Consider the following 15,221-nt stretch of genomic DNA (forward strand, 5'->3'; position numbering starts at 1 on the left):
TTTCTTTTAATTATTAAACAAACAAACAAAAAACTCTTTCTAATTATTTCACTGCATTAAAGCTCTAGTAGTTGATATTGTTTTAATCCTCTCCACTCTTTGACCCCCAAAGATCCCTTTTCATCCTGAGCTGAAATCTTTGAAGGATTCCATCCACATGGAACTTGGTGTTTTTGTTACCCTCTGGTACCCCAGGGCAAAGGTCTGAATCCTCTTCTGAATGATGTCATAGTTCCTTGAAGAGCTCTCATGCCTTTCTCTGCCTCTCTGGCATCATGGGGTCTCTTCAGGTGAACATCCTGCACCATCCATCATTCTTTACAAAACCTAAGTTCCACAGCCACATTTCCCTAAATGGCTTCCTTTGAACCTCTCTAGCTGGTAAGTTTTCTCTTTAAAATATGGTATCCATACTAATAAGAATGTAAATGAGAACAAGAGGTCATTTAAAATGATATAATTGGCAAATGTTTTTAACCAGTAATTCTCAGTACTTGGGAGAGTGAGGTGAGACATGTTCGACCTTTCTTCAATGTAATTGGTGTCTCAAGAATGTTACAAGTACTATTACTATTTCACCTATTTCCTTATAGGAATCCATTCTTAGCAAATAATAATTGTGGGATCAAAGATTTTTTTTATAATTATTTTTTTTACATTATTTTACTTAAAAACACCATTCTAAACTGCTTTCTTAAGGTATAATTGGTATGCAATAAACTGCACATATTTAAAGTGTACAACTTGATAATTTTCTTTTTTTTATTGTGGCTAAACGTACAGAACATAAAATTTACCTACTTGATAAATTTTGACCTAGGTACCACTTTGGAAACCCTCTTTTTTGCTCCTTCCTCCCATCCTGCTCTAGACAACCACTGATCTACTTTCTGTCACTGTATTAATTTTCTTTCTTTTTTTTTTTTTTTTGAGAAAGAGTCTTGCTCTGTTGCCCAGACTGGAGTGCAGTGGCATGATCTTGGCTCACTGCAACCTCTGCCTCCTGGGTTCAAGTGATTTTCCTGCCTCAACCTCTTGAATAGCTGGGATTACAGGCACACACCACCACACCCAGTTAATTTTTGTATTCTCAGTAGAGACAGGGTTTTGCCATGTTGGTCAGGCTAGTCTTGAACTCCTGACCTCAAGTGGTCCACCCACCTCAGCCTCCCAAAATGCTGGGATTATACGTGTGAGCCACTGCACTCAGCCTCATTTTTATTTTCTAGAAATGTATATAAATACAATCATATAGACTGTGTTTGTTTTTGGTGTGACTTACAATGCTCATAAATCCTTCTCAGACATATGATTCTAGGTTATGAAAGACCAGGAAAGTCTGAACAACTGTTTCAGATTGAAGAACACTATAGAAACACGACAAATGTACATCTAACCTTGTGTCAGGTCCTGACCTATGAAAGCTATTATTGGCACACTCAGTGAAATTTGAATGGGGGCATTTGGATTATATGATAATATTGTATTCATGTTAATTTTCTGGTCCGAATGGTTACACTGAGATTACGCAAAAGAGTACATTTGTTTTTAGAAAATGCACATTGGAGTATCAACAGATAACAGAGTATTATGTCAGCTACTCTCAAATAGTTTATGAAATACACACACATGTATATATATATTTATGCAGATATATATGAGAGTGGGAGTGCAAATTTGGTAGTAAAATGTTAACAATTGCGATATCTGCATTAAGGGCATATGGAAATTTTTGTTTTTTTTTTTGAGACGGAGTTTCGCTCTTGTTACCCAGGCTGGAGTGCAATGGCACAATCTCGGCTCACCGCAACCTCTGCCTCCTGGGTTCAAGCAATTCTCCTGTCTCAGCCTCCTGAATAGCTGGGATTACAGGCGCGTGCCACCATGCCCAGCTAATTTTTGTATTTTTAGTAGAGACAGGGTTTCACCTTGTTGACCAGGATGGTCTCGATCTCTTGACCTCGTGATCCACCAGCCTCGGCCTCCCAAAGTGCTGGGATTATAGGCGTGAGCCACTGTGCCTGGCCTCATATGGAAATTTTTTGTAGTGATCTTGCAATTTTTTAGTAAGTTTGAAATTATTTGAAAATTCAAACTTGCAAATTATAAAATGAATATACACTTATTGTAAAAATAAATCTAAACAGTATTCTGGTATATCTAGCGGTGAGTAGATATCATTGCCAGTATTAATCTCCTCAGATAAACTTAGAGATACATACATATCTATATGTATTGTAAATTTATTTTTTATTTTTATTTTTTGTTAGGTAAATAAGGTCTTGCCCTATCACCTGGCTGGAGTACACTGGCGCAGTCATGGTTCCCTGCAGTCTTGAACTCCCAGGTTCAAGTGATCCTCCTGCCTCAGCCTCATGAGTAGCTGGGACTACAAGTGTGTACCACCATGCCCAGCTAAGTTTTTTTTCTTGTAGGGATCAGGTCTTATTATGTTGCCCAGCTGGCCTTGAACTCATGGCCTCAAGTGATCCTCTCACCTTGGCCTCCCAAAGTGTTGGGATTATAGACATGGGCCACTGCACCTAACTTGATAACATTTTTATATAGTTATAAACACACATTTAAAATACCTGATATTCTGCTATTGGTTTTTTCTATTTAACAATATATTGTGAATGTCTTTTTCATATTGTTCCATATATATTTACTTCTCTTTTTTGTTTGTTTTTTTACTGGCAGGTTCTTACTCTGTTGCCCAGGCTGGAGTGCAGTGTTGTGAACATGGCTCACTGCAGCCTGGAACTGCTGGGCTCAAGTGATCCTCCCACCTCACCCTCCGTAGTATCTGGGACCACAGGCTCATAGTACTAAGCCCAGCTAATTTTTAAAGTTTTCTTGTAGAGACAGGTCTTGCCATGTTGCCCAGGCTGGTCTCAAACTCCTGGGCTCAACTGAGCCCCCTTTCTCAGCCTCCCAAAGTGCTGGGATTACAGGCATAAGCCACCAAACCTGGCATCATTTTTTAATGTATTCATTTCTGTACTTATTTTTATTTCTTCTTTTCTATTTCCTGTGAGTTTAATTTGCTGTTGTTTCATTACATTCTTAAGATGGAGGCTTCGATCATTGATTTTTTTCAGCCAGCCTTACATTTTCTAATATGTGTTTATCAATTTCCTTCTCAGCATAGCTTTCCTTGAATCCTGCAAGTTTTGATATGCTACCACTCAGCTCAAACATTTTCTCATTTCCATTGGGGTTGCGTTTTTACAATGGGTTAGGGTCAAAGAGAGAGAGAGAGTGTGTGTGTGTGTGTGTGTGTGTGTGTGTGTGTGTTTTAATTTCCAAAGTCATGTAGTTTATTTAGTTTTAGTTATCGATTTCTAGATTTATTCCATATGATCAGAAAATATATTCTGTATGATTTCGAATCCTTTGTAACTGTTAAAACTTATTTCATGGCCTGGCATGTGGTCAGTTTTGGCAAATGCTTCATGTGTACTTGAAAAACAACGTATTTTGTAGTTGTTTGGTATAGTTCTGTTTTATGTGTTCTATAATGTTGATTAGAACATTTGTTAATTGCACATTTACATTTTTCTACACTTTTAAAATTTGGTTTTGCTTACTTGCTCCATCTGTCACGGAAAGAGGTTATTAAGATATCCTACTATGATTGTGATGATTGTGGATTTGTGTCTCTATTCTTGTCTTTCTCTTCCTCCCTCCCTTCCTTCCTCCCTCCCTCCATGTCTCTCTCTCTCTCTCTTTTTCCTTCTTTCTTTTGTTTGTTTTATTTCCTTTTTTCCTTTTTAGACAGCATCTTATTCTGTTGCCCAGGTTGGAGCGCACAGTGGTGTGATCCCGGCTCACTGCAGCCTCTGCCTCCTGGGCTCAGGCGACCTCTCATTTCAGCCTCCCAAGTAGTTGGGACTACAGTTGTATGCCACCATGCTCAGATAACTTTTTGTATCTTTTGTAGAGATGGGGTTTTGCCATGTTGCCCAGGCTGGTCTCAAACTCCTGAGCTCAAGCCATCTGCCTGCCTCAGCCTCCCAAAGGGCTGAAATTACAGATCAGAACCATCGCACCTGGTCCATCATTTCTAATTATACAACTCCCATTGTTGGAAAAACTGCCAGAAGGGTGTGCATAAGTAATGAATCATTTACCCTTTGGGAAGCTTCTCCAAGTAACCAAGGGTAGTCTCACCTTTTAAAGAGGTCTCTACGGTGATCTGAAAGTTACATAATCTGCTGGTAATGTTTCTTTAAATGCTAGGAGGTCTCTTATGACAACAAGATGCCACTCACTATGGTTTTTGTTGTTGCTATTTTAAGCGACAGGGTCTCCCTCTGTTGCTCAGCCTGGAGTGGTGCTCCTTGTAGTCTTAACGTCCTAAGCTCAAGCAACGCTTCTGCCTCAGCCTCTGGAAGAGCTGGAACTCCAGGTGCACACCACCATGCCAGGCTAATTTTTAATTTTTTGTAGAGATGGGGTCTTGTTATGTTGCCCAAGCTGGTCTTGAACTCCCAGCTTCAAGCAATCCTCCCACCTCAGCCCCCTAAAGTTCTAATCATGAGCCACCAGTCCCAGCCCACTATGTTTTTGGGAGGGAGGCAAGTTAATGCCAGGCTTCTCAAGAATAATTATATTGGGATACACATGGTTCCCCTAGAAAGACCAGGGATGTCGACAATTGTTGGGCCCTCAGGGAACCCACATTAGTGGGGTTGGGGGAAGGAGTACAAATGACGGTTCTTCCAATGTGGCTTCTTGGCTAGTTGGTAAGTCTTGGGGTTCTTAGTTAAGTTAGAATAATTGAGGCTAGTTGTTTTTGGAAAGACTGCCTGAGGGTAACCAGTCCAATCTGTCCTGTGTGTCCGTGCCACTGGCTGAGTGGCCTTTGTTTACCCCGCAGAGTGACTGAGAATGGGAGTGAAGAGGACACTCAGAGGTGCTGATAGGTGCTTAGTGTGGGAAGTATACTGGTTGGGGCCATCCTCTGATGTTACCAGCAGTCTTCTTGGTAAGGTTAAGGGAATGGTTATCGAACTGCTGTTAGAGCTATCTGACAGGGTGGCGAAACTACAGTAAAATTCAAGGTACTTGCCACCATTTGGGAGAGTGTCATTAACGCAGGGTCTAAGGTGTATCTTTCTCATGTGTCAGGGTCGTTGCTTTCCTTTCACCCCAGTCGTCCCCTAGTCACACCAAGCCCAGAGGGTCAAGTGCAGGAAGGGTAGTACATTTTGATAAAGTTTATGGAAATCCCTTATGCCCACCACTGGGGCCTGCACAGGCTACTACAGGAGGACTCAGTGAGCAGTGTATTCAGCTCTTAAGTGTTCATTACCTTTACAATCTGGGACAAGGTCAGTCCAACAAGAGACTGCAGGTGACTGAACCAGAATTAAGTTAGAATCCCCTAGCCTTTTGTCCAGCCTTACTCTGAAGGGTACACCAGCCCAGCTGGACCAGTATTACCATTAAGGGAAAGAAAGAAACATCATGCCCGAGAATGGTCAGACCAAGATCCAAAATTTTCATAACCCTCTGCTCCTTTCATCTCGGACACGATCCAGGAAGCAGCTAAGCAAGATGATCCCTTTCTGGAGAATGCTGTATCCAGTGACTAAACTGCGTTACCAAACTGTGTGGGCCAGGAGGAGGTGAGGAAGGTAGAGTCAGAAATATTTTTTTAATTCAACTTTTTGTTTTGAGGTAATTATAGATGCAAATGCAAGTTGTAAGAAACAATACAGAGAAAGCCTGCGGCTTCATTACCCAGTTTTCCCCAATGGTAACATTCTGCAGAATTACAACATCTCAATATCTCAGCAATATCCCGTGGATACCATCATGCTGTTAATAAACATTTCCACAACCCCACAGATCCCTCATGTTGTTCTTTCATAGCCAAGCCTACTTCCCTCCTACTCCATCATCTCCTTAATACCTGGCAAACACTCATCTGTTCTCCACTTGCCTAATTTTGTAACTTGAAGGATGTTACATAAATGGAATTACAAAGTATGTATGGAAAGCATCCAGTCTTTCACACTCAGTATAAGGTCAGTTGTAGGTACTTAGGTAAGTGTTCTTTATCAAGTGTGGAAATTCCCTTCTATTCCTATTTTTCTGAGAATTTTGATGGTTCTAAATTTTGTCAAGTGCTTGTTCTACATTGATTGATATATTCAGGGGATTTTTCTTTTCTTTAGATTGTTGGTGTCAAGAATTGCATTGATTAACATTTGTTTGTTTGTTTTTTTTTTGTTTGTTTGTTTGTTTGAGACAGGGTTTCACTCTGTTGCCCCAGCTGGAGTGCAGTGGTAACTGCAGCTGCAAACTCCCAGGCTCAGGTGATCCTCCCACCTCAGTCCCACCTGTGCCTGGGACTACAGGTGCGTAACACCATGCTGGGCTAATTTTCATATTTTTTGTGGAGATGGGGTCATGTCATGTTGTCCAGGCTGTTCTCAAACTTCTGGGCTCAAAGGAGTCGATGGCCTCAGCCTCCCAAAGTGCTGAGATTACAGGCGTGAGGCACCACACCCAGGCTGATTGACTTTTGAATTTTGATTTTGCATCCCTGGAAAAAACTCTGCTATGTTGTGGTGTATAATTATTTTTCTATATTGCTGAATTCTATTTGATAATACTTTGTTAAGGACTTCCTGCATCGTCACCTTGTGGTAACCTGGAAAAGGCAGGAGTCTCGGATTTCTACTCAGCCTCTGTTCATGTACGAGTGAGTGGGGCCAGGGTTTCTCCTGTGGTGTTTGGCTGAAGTAGAGCCATTACCACCTAAAAGTTTTTTTGTCTTTCTAAGCTTCGCATTTCCTGGTCCTTGACTAGAAACAGCAGGCTTCGTTGAGACTTTTTTTTTTTCTTTTTGGTTTGTGCTTCTTGCCATTTTTGGGTTACTGGTTTCTTCAGCTCCAAGTTTGGGACAAGGAAACAACAAAAAGGAAGCCCAGGGAACTCAGCATCATGTCTTCCCTTGGGTTCTGAGATTTCTAGTTCATCTGTCTTCTCTCAATCTCTTGGAGAGTCTTCTTATGTTGGAGAATATATAAAGTACAGGATTTTTTGTTGTGCTTAGCAGGAGACATGGAATACTGATGTCTACTCCATCTTCCTGAAAGCAGAGGGATTCTTTTTTTTTTTAAGTAGATTTTTGGTCAATATCAGATGCTGTTGATGGTAATGAGTGTGGAAGGTATCAATACCTTGAATATCAGCCCATTGTTGAGTGGCTTTTGTGATAAAAAGTGCACCTTTGTGAGATTACAAATGATTCAGAAAGCCAAATGCATGACATGTTACTTTCAAGGGCCATATTCAAAGGTTGCTCCTTCATGGATTTCCTTGACTGCCAGAAGGATTAGAGTGTTGTGGTTCCACTCATGTAGTGCCACTTTACACGGTGAGCAGGCTCCTGCATTTTTGGGGTCTTACAGAGTTATGATAACATTGCAGTCAGGTCGATTGAAACTGAGGTGTCTGACTATCCACTTGTGGCAGACAGACTTGTAGGTGGCCCATGTGATCTCTACCTCCTGGATTTTCAGAACTGTAGTTGGCCATTGAGAGCCTAAGAGCAGTCTTTAGGAGCTAAGGGCAGCCTCTAGCTCACATCTAGGAATAAACTGGGAACTCAGTCCTATAACTGCAAAGAAATGAATTCTGTCAATGACCTGAAAAAGCTTTGAAGCAATTCTTCCCCAGTAGAGCCTACAGATGAGGATGCAGCCCAGCTGACAACTTGATTGCATCATCTGAGAGCATAAGCAGAGGATCTAGTTAGGCCATGCCTGGACTTCCAACCTTCAGAAACTGTGCAGTGATATACATGTGTTGCATGAAGCACTAAATCTGTGATAATCTGTTGCACAGCAATAGCTGACAAATAGACCAACAAACAAGACAGTATCATTGTAGTGAAAGCTTTGGACACTCACAATAAATTTTGACCCCTGAAGGGATGGCAAATGGCAGATGAGTTTATGTATCCGTGAAGGAGAATTGCAAACATATGTTTGCAGACATCTGTGGCATGCTGGGATAGGGGCTGGGTTGTGGAGGTTATTTTAGTATCTATTTTATAAGGTGGTTGTAAGAATTAAATGTGATAATGCAGGTAAAAGTGGTTTAATGCAGGATCTGGTGCCTTTTATGGTGTGCAGCCCAAGGAGTGTGGCTCTTGTCATCTTATTATTTTAATGAGGTCAATATGCACAAATTATAATGGCAATTGATTTGCAGGTCTCTTCCTTCCTCCCCTCCTCCTAACCAACTAATAAAAAAACCGGTTCACCCTCCAACCAGTTTACCAAGTTCAAAGCAACTTTTGTTGCAGTCCTTTCAGAATTCTCAAATAACAAAGCAATAATTTCTCTTTTCCCTGCAACAGCCATCACTCAACACAAAAAAACCAAACAGGTCTGCCAGACCACTCTCATGCCCACCCCCGGTCATCTCCCGAGAGACAACTACAATTCTGGTTAATAAGGATCTCAACGAAGGGTTCGTTAAGGTTTTCCTTCCACCGAAAGAGAGAATGCCCTTCCCAGGGAGCAGGCTCTTGGGCCCTATTATTTGCTCCCTGGAGAAAGGGAAGAGGGAGCAATCCCAAGGCGTGGCCCGAAAGTCCTTTGGGGGCGTGGGCAGCCTGGAGCCTCTTCCATGCCAAGCACCAGGCGCGCCTTATTTTCAGCCCCCAAACGGCTACACATCATCCTGTTTAAACAGAACGGTCTGTCTACATGAAGGGGCGTAACGAGGCCGGGGTGGGGGCAAGACCTGGGTGTCGGCCACCCCCTCTAGGCCCCGAGCCGTCCGGGGCGCGCAGCCGCCGAGTGCCACATCAGCGCCCGCGCCGCACTTCCACGTTCCCTCAGAGGATGCAGCGAGCGGGCCTGCGGGAGGGGCGGGCCCGAGGCCTTCAGGAGTGGCGGGCCGTCCGGCCAATCGGCGGCAAGCGAGGAGCCGCGGCCACCAATGAGCTGGGGTTTGTGCCAGCCGCGGCTGCCGAGGCCCGTGCCCCGCGAGGGAAACCGATGAAGCACATCTGGACAGCTGTGTTGAGGAGCTTTGCGGCCCCCTCGCGGGCCGACGTCAGCCGAGCACGTCCCCCACGTCCGTTCCTTCTCGCCACTTACTATTTATTCGTTCTCCCAGAGAAGCAACCAGGGACCCAGAAGTTTAAAACTTTTTCCCCCTAATGCGAGACGTGGCCAGATCCCATCCAACACACAGTTTAATTTTCATGGGGCTCTGGATCAAAAGCACAGAAACAGCAACAACAAAAGCCTAGCCGCTGTCTGATCTTAAACTGGCAAAGTGGGAAAAATAAAGTGTTGAGTAAACAGACCAAGTTGGGTAAGTTTTGGATACATGCTGGATATCATATTTCTCTTGCCGTGCTCTCTATCCTGTGTCTTTTTGCTGTTCTCACCAGCTTTCTCTTCAGCCAGGGGAGAAAAATAACACTTGGTGCCACAAACTGGACCCTTCGCTCCCTTCTCTTCGGTTTCGCTAAAATTTTAATTTAAAATTTTTTGGTTTGGTATTAAATTTTTCTTTTCTTTTTTTTGGTGCACTAGTTTTAAATTTCCTGGGAACAGAAATTTGACTGGCATCCTGTTGTAAACCTCTAACTCCAAAATGGAATCTATTGATAAATTTATATCTCTATTTTCTTTCTGTGAAAATACTGTGCACATTTGTAAAGCCAAAATCGTCTTCTGTCCCCGACTCGGGCTGTTTTGATGGGAGATTGAGAAAATTATCTGACCTATTCAGAATTAGCACTTTTGCTTCCATTAATAGGATGTTTAATATAAATTATGTAAAACCGGTATTATGTAGGTAGTTGCTGGATTTTTCACTTAAATCTGGAGGTAGTTGCAAGTCAAACAGATGTCTTTTTGGTGCTCTCCTATCCATAGTGGGATACCTGAATTCCTTTATAATTGTTTTAAAAAACCCAAAAAAACTAAACATGTGACAGGCCACTTTCTGTGTTCATAAGCTTATAATTGTGTATTTATATAATACACAGTACATTATATGAAGTATATATACTACAGTATATGTAGATTATACATATATATAAAGTATATATACCATAGTATATGTATATGTAGAGTATACATATACTATATGTGTAGAGTATACGTATACTATACATATACTATGGTATATATACTTTCTATATGCCGCATATATATATTTTGTTTTTGAGACAGATTCTCACTCTTGTTGCCAAGGCTGAAATGCAATGGTGCAATCTCGGCCCACTGCAACCTCCGCCTCCAGGGTTCAAGTGATTCTCTTGCCTCAGCCTCCCAAGTAGCTGGGATTACAGACGCCTGCCACCAAGCCTGGCTAATTTTTGTATTTTTAGTAAAGACGGGGTTTCATCATGTTGGCCAGGCTGGTCTCAAACTCCTGACCTCAGGTGATCTGTCTGCCTTGGCTTCTCAAAGTGCTGGGATTACAAGTGTGAGCCACAGTGCTCAACCTTATAATTGTATATTAAAACAATAATTCTATGAAAATAATATGCAATTTTTATATGTACATGCTTGCAGATAGTTCCAGTATACATTTCAGGATTTAGAAATAGAATGATGAAAAATACTAAGTCGGGTGAGTGGCCTGAGGCCCACTCCATCTGAAACATCTATAATCCCCTCTGTTTAGGCAATGTTTTCGATTTGAGACTTTTGTCATATGTTATTTACTGTCATGGGAGAGCTGGATAGAATGTATCTTTAATTTCTGGCTCAGAAAGCAGTAGATGGGAATGTAGCATGAGAATTAAAAGTTGCAGAGTGTGTTTCTGGTTCAGAAAAGTAATGCATACAAAGTAGTGGAGCAGCTGAAGTGATTTGGAGGAAGGCAGGCTTAGAGGAACAGTGCTGCAAAAAAGCAATGTGAAGAGCCAGGTGGCCAGGTTCAATTCACAGCCCCACAGTAACTTATCTCGGGCAAGTTACTCAGCCCCTCTGTGTCTCAGCTTCCTCCTCTGTAACATGGAGAGTTTCCTCCTCTGCTGTCAGTTTCCTCTGCTGTAATGTGCTAATAATAATGGCACCTACCTCATCCTGGGGTTGTCTTGAGGACTGACTTAGCGTACATGATACACTTGGAATAGTTCTGCCCCATAGTCCCATAGTATGCCTTTGCTGTTGTACTCACTCTCTGTGCCTTCCTTCCCAGCCTGCGCTGCTGCACGTCAGTTTCCCCAGCTGCCATTCTGACTTCTGCTCTAGCAACTGGTATTAACTGAGTGCTGACCACTTGCTAGCCAGCATTATATGAGGCTGTCAAGGAGAGAGAGTCTTGAACTAGGAGTGAGGTAGAATTGATCATCTTAGGAAGATCTAGAAGGTTCTGGAAGTGCAGGGGACAGGAAAAGGCCATCTGTTGTAGGATAACTTCACGGAAGGGCTTACGTTTCTGGGAATGGGTTTTGCCAAACAGTTTTGGAATGGGAGGAAAGGAAGGGATTATAGAGCAGCAGGAGCATTTCAGGAGGAAGGAGACACAGGGGCAAAGGCACTGTGTCTGGAAAGTGAGGAGCTATCCTGGGGATGTTGGGACATTGGGATAATCTGTGGGAGGTTAGTTCAAGGGAAGTTTGGAAAGGTACGAAGGTGTAGCATGAATTACCTGATAAAGAAAGACAGGCTTGGGAGATAGATTGGTGGGGAGATGGCAAGCTGAACCGGCAGCAGTTACACAGAAGAGGTGTTTCTGGAATAATCCATCTCTGGGATGTAGTCTCCTCTCTTGCCCAGCATTCCCCTCCCATCTGCTTCACTGCTTCTGTAATTTCCATCCAAGGAGATGGGCAGGCAGGGATAGGCAGTGGGTCTGGGTCCTATGTTCTGGACTCATTCTGTGGTGGCAATCTTGGAGCTCTGCTGAAGTGGTCTGGTGCTCAGGGCAGTTACCCAGGCTACTTTTTGTTAACTGGCCATGCCCTAAAGTCTTTAACATGGATGTGATTGTTACAACCCTCCCCATCCTCATATACACCCATAGTGTGTGCCGAGTAGCTCTTTCTCATCCTGTTGATAGAATCATCTACTTATATTGTAAAACATGTAACTTCATAATTTACAATTACTGAAATAGACAAGAACTGTAATATGCACCTAAGTGGAGGGTCAATTTGAAGTTCCGTTGCTTTCTCTTCTGTGAGAATGTTGTTCTGTGGTAGGGAGCTGTGCCCGGTACTGCTGTTGACCACCTGTGTGACCTCAGGCAAGACACTGAGCCCTCGTGGTCCTCCTTGCCATCATCTGTGAAATGATCTCTAAGGCCCCCTTTCCCTTGGATGATCATTTATTATTCTCCCCTGATCCCTGGAACAGTCCGTTATTCACAGATGGCTATTTGATACATCTATGACTAATATTTTCTGATCACTTAATACGTGGTGGACGTTCTGATGATGCTCATGTCATCCTCACATCCATCTTGTGAGGGTTGGTACCTATTTGTGTCCTGTTTTTCTAGCTGAGGAGACAGAAACAAAGGCAGGTTAAGAAATTTGCCCAAGATCACACAATGAACAGGTGGCAGGTGCAGACCCAGTCTAACTTTGGAGCCCAAGCCTTAACCAACAGGCTGCACTACCTTGGGTATAATACAGCGATGACTGCTCTTGTTTGCTGTGGTGATAGTTGAGAAGTACATGGAAGGAAGATCATTGGAGAAAGGGCATGCTTGGAGAGATTGAGTTGATAAAACTTGCCCGGAGGGGCCAGAATATCAACATGAATCTTGTCTATGAAACGTGGAAACCAGAGACACGTGGATCTCATTGCAGGCAAGCACTCTGTCTTTTCACCTTGTTTGGACAAAACCCACATAGCACCTGGTTGTCTAATAGACAATCGATACATGTCAATTGAATGACTGTCCCCTTTGAAAAAGGAAGTTGTGATCACACTGTTTTTATTTTAAAAAATAAATAGAAAAACTATGAAATGTCCCAAGACTTGTGGGAAAATGGGGCAGATGCTAGGTAAACATTCCACTCTTACTTTTGGGGCATACCGCTTTCTCTTCTTATTTCCGGAGATGCTGTGGTTTTGGGCTAAGTACTTCTCATGGTGACTGTCAATGAAGGGCTATTTTTGGTGTATAGTTATTAATCATACCCATTCTGGATTTGGCATCTACCTTATTGGGAATTCATTCCTTAAATATTTTGTGTATTGAATCAACTTTAAAATATTTGAAAAAAGTTTTAGTTTGCTCTTTATCTAATGTTGTTGCTCTTATCAGTATGTCCTAGTGACTAAGCATGCAGGCTTTGAAGTGAAGCTGTGAGGGTTTGATTTTCAGGTCTGATTCTTAATAATGTAGCCTTGAGCAAGACACTTCATCTAGAAGGTTTTATTACCTGTAATATGGGGATACTCATATGCATTACATGAGGAAATCCATGGAGAGCATTTAATGTGTTGCCTGGCTCACAGTAAAGCCTGTACATGTAAGCAATTCTTTTTTTTTTTTTTTGAGACAGAGTTTCACTCTTGTTGCCCAGGCTGGAGTGCAATGACACGATCTCAGCTCACTGCAACCTCGACCTCCTGGGTTCAAGGGATTCTCCTGCCTCAACCTCCCAAGTAGCTGGGATTACAGGCATGTGACACCACGCCTGGCTAATTTTGTATATTTAGTAGAGATGGGGTTTCTCCATGTTGGTCAGGCTGGACTCAAACTCGTGACTTCAAGTGATCCACCTGCCTCGGCCTCCCAAAGTGATCCACCTGCCTCGGCCATAATTCTTTTTTAATTGTGGTAAAATGTATAATAACATAAAATTGACCATTGCAACCATTTTTAAGTATACAGTTCAATGACATTAGGTACATTCACACTGTTATGTGACCATCACCATCATCCGTCTGCAGACATTTTTCATCTTCCCAAACTAAAACTTCATACACATTAAACAATAAATCCCTGTACCTCTTACTTTATCAGCCTCTGAAAACAGTATTCTACTTTCTATTTTTATGAATTTGACTATTCTAGGTACTTCATATAAGTGGAATTATAGAATATTTATTCTTTTATATTTAGCTTATTTCATTTAGCAAAATGTCTTCAAGTACCCATGTTGTAGTATGTGCCAAAATATCCTTCCTTTTTAAGGCTGAATAATATTTCATTGTATGAATATACCATCTTTTGTTTATCCATTCATCTGTTGGTAGAGGGATTTAGGTTGTTTTCATTTGTGATGGTTAAGTATGTGTCAACTTGTCTAGGCCACATTACTGAGCTATTTGGCCAAACATTTTTTAGTTGATGATACAGTTTGGCTTTGTGTTCCCACCCAAGCCTCTTCTTGAATTGTAATCCCCACGATCTCCATGTGGCGAGGGAGGGACCTTGTGGGAGGTGATTGAGGGCAACTTCCTCCATGCTGTTCTCGCAATACTGAGTTCTCATGAGATCTAATGGTTTTATAAGGGGCCCTTTCCCCCCTTGCTTTCTCCATTTCCTGCCACCATGTGAAGAAGGTCCTTGCTTCTCCTTTGCCTTCTGCCATGACTGTAAGTTTTCTGAGGCCTCCCCAGCCATGTGGAACTTTGAGTCAATGAAACCTCTTTCTTTTATAAATTACCCAGTTTAGGGTATTTCTTTATAGCAGTGTGAAAATGGTCTAATACCAATGAAGTTAATATTTAAATCAGACTTCGAGGCTTCATCTAATCAGTTGAAGACCTCAATAGAAAAAGATTGAATTCCACTCAAGAAGAGACAATTCTGCCTCCAGACTGCCTTAGGACTTAAGACTATACCAAGTCTTCCTTGCACCTTCGGGCTGCTAGCCTACTCTGTAGGTGTTGGACTTGCTAGCCTCCACAATTGTGTGAACCAATTCTCAAACTCAGTCTTTCCGTGTGTGTGCGTGTGTGTGTGTGTGTGTGTGTGTATGTGTGTATTCTGCTGGTTTTGTTTCTCTGGAGAACCGAGGCCCCTAACTAATAAACCATCTTTTGGCTACTGGGAATAATGCTGCTATTATCATTGGTGTACAAATATCTAGCTCTATGCTTTCAATTATTTTGGGTATATAACCAGAAGTGGAATTGCTGGATCAGATGGCAATTCTATGTTTTATATTTTGAGTAACCATCCTACTGTTTTTTCATGACAGCTGCACCATTTAATTCTACATCCCCACAGCAGTACACAAGGGTCCCAATTTCTCCACAGGC

At 42.2% G+C, this 15,221-nt stretch overlaps 1 protein-coding gene across 4 annotated transcripts in view; it reads left to right on the forward strand.

Annotated features, from left to right (window-relative positions):
- The first annotated feature begins 9,006 nt into the window (after positions 1–9,006).
- Positions 9,007–15,221, forward strand: part of TMEM45A (transmembrane protein 45A) — a 91,013-nt gene continuing 84,798 nt past the window's right edge. For all 4 annotated transcript variants that reach the window (XM_035274225.3, XM_078352224.1, XM_035274220.3 and 1 more), the window contains exon 1: positions 9,007–9,348. The gene's annotated coding sequence lies outside the window, so the exon portion shown is untranslated. The remainder of the gene's footprint in view (positions 9,349–15,221) is intronic.

This window comes from Callithrix jacchus, chromosome 15, assembly GCF_049354715.1.
Source record: "Callithrix jacchus isolate 240 chromosome 15, calJac240_pri, whole genome shotgun sequence".
Lineage (NCBI taxonomy): Eukaryota > Metazoa > Chordata > Mammalia > Primates > Cebidae > Callithrix > Callithrix jacchus.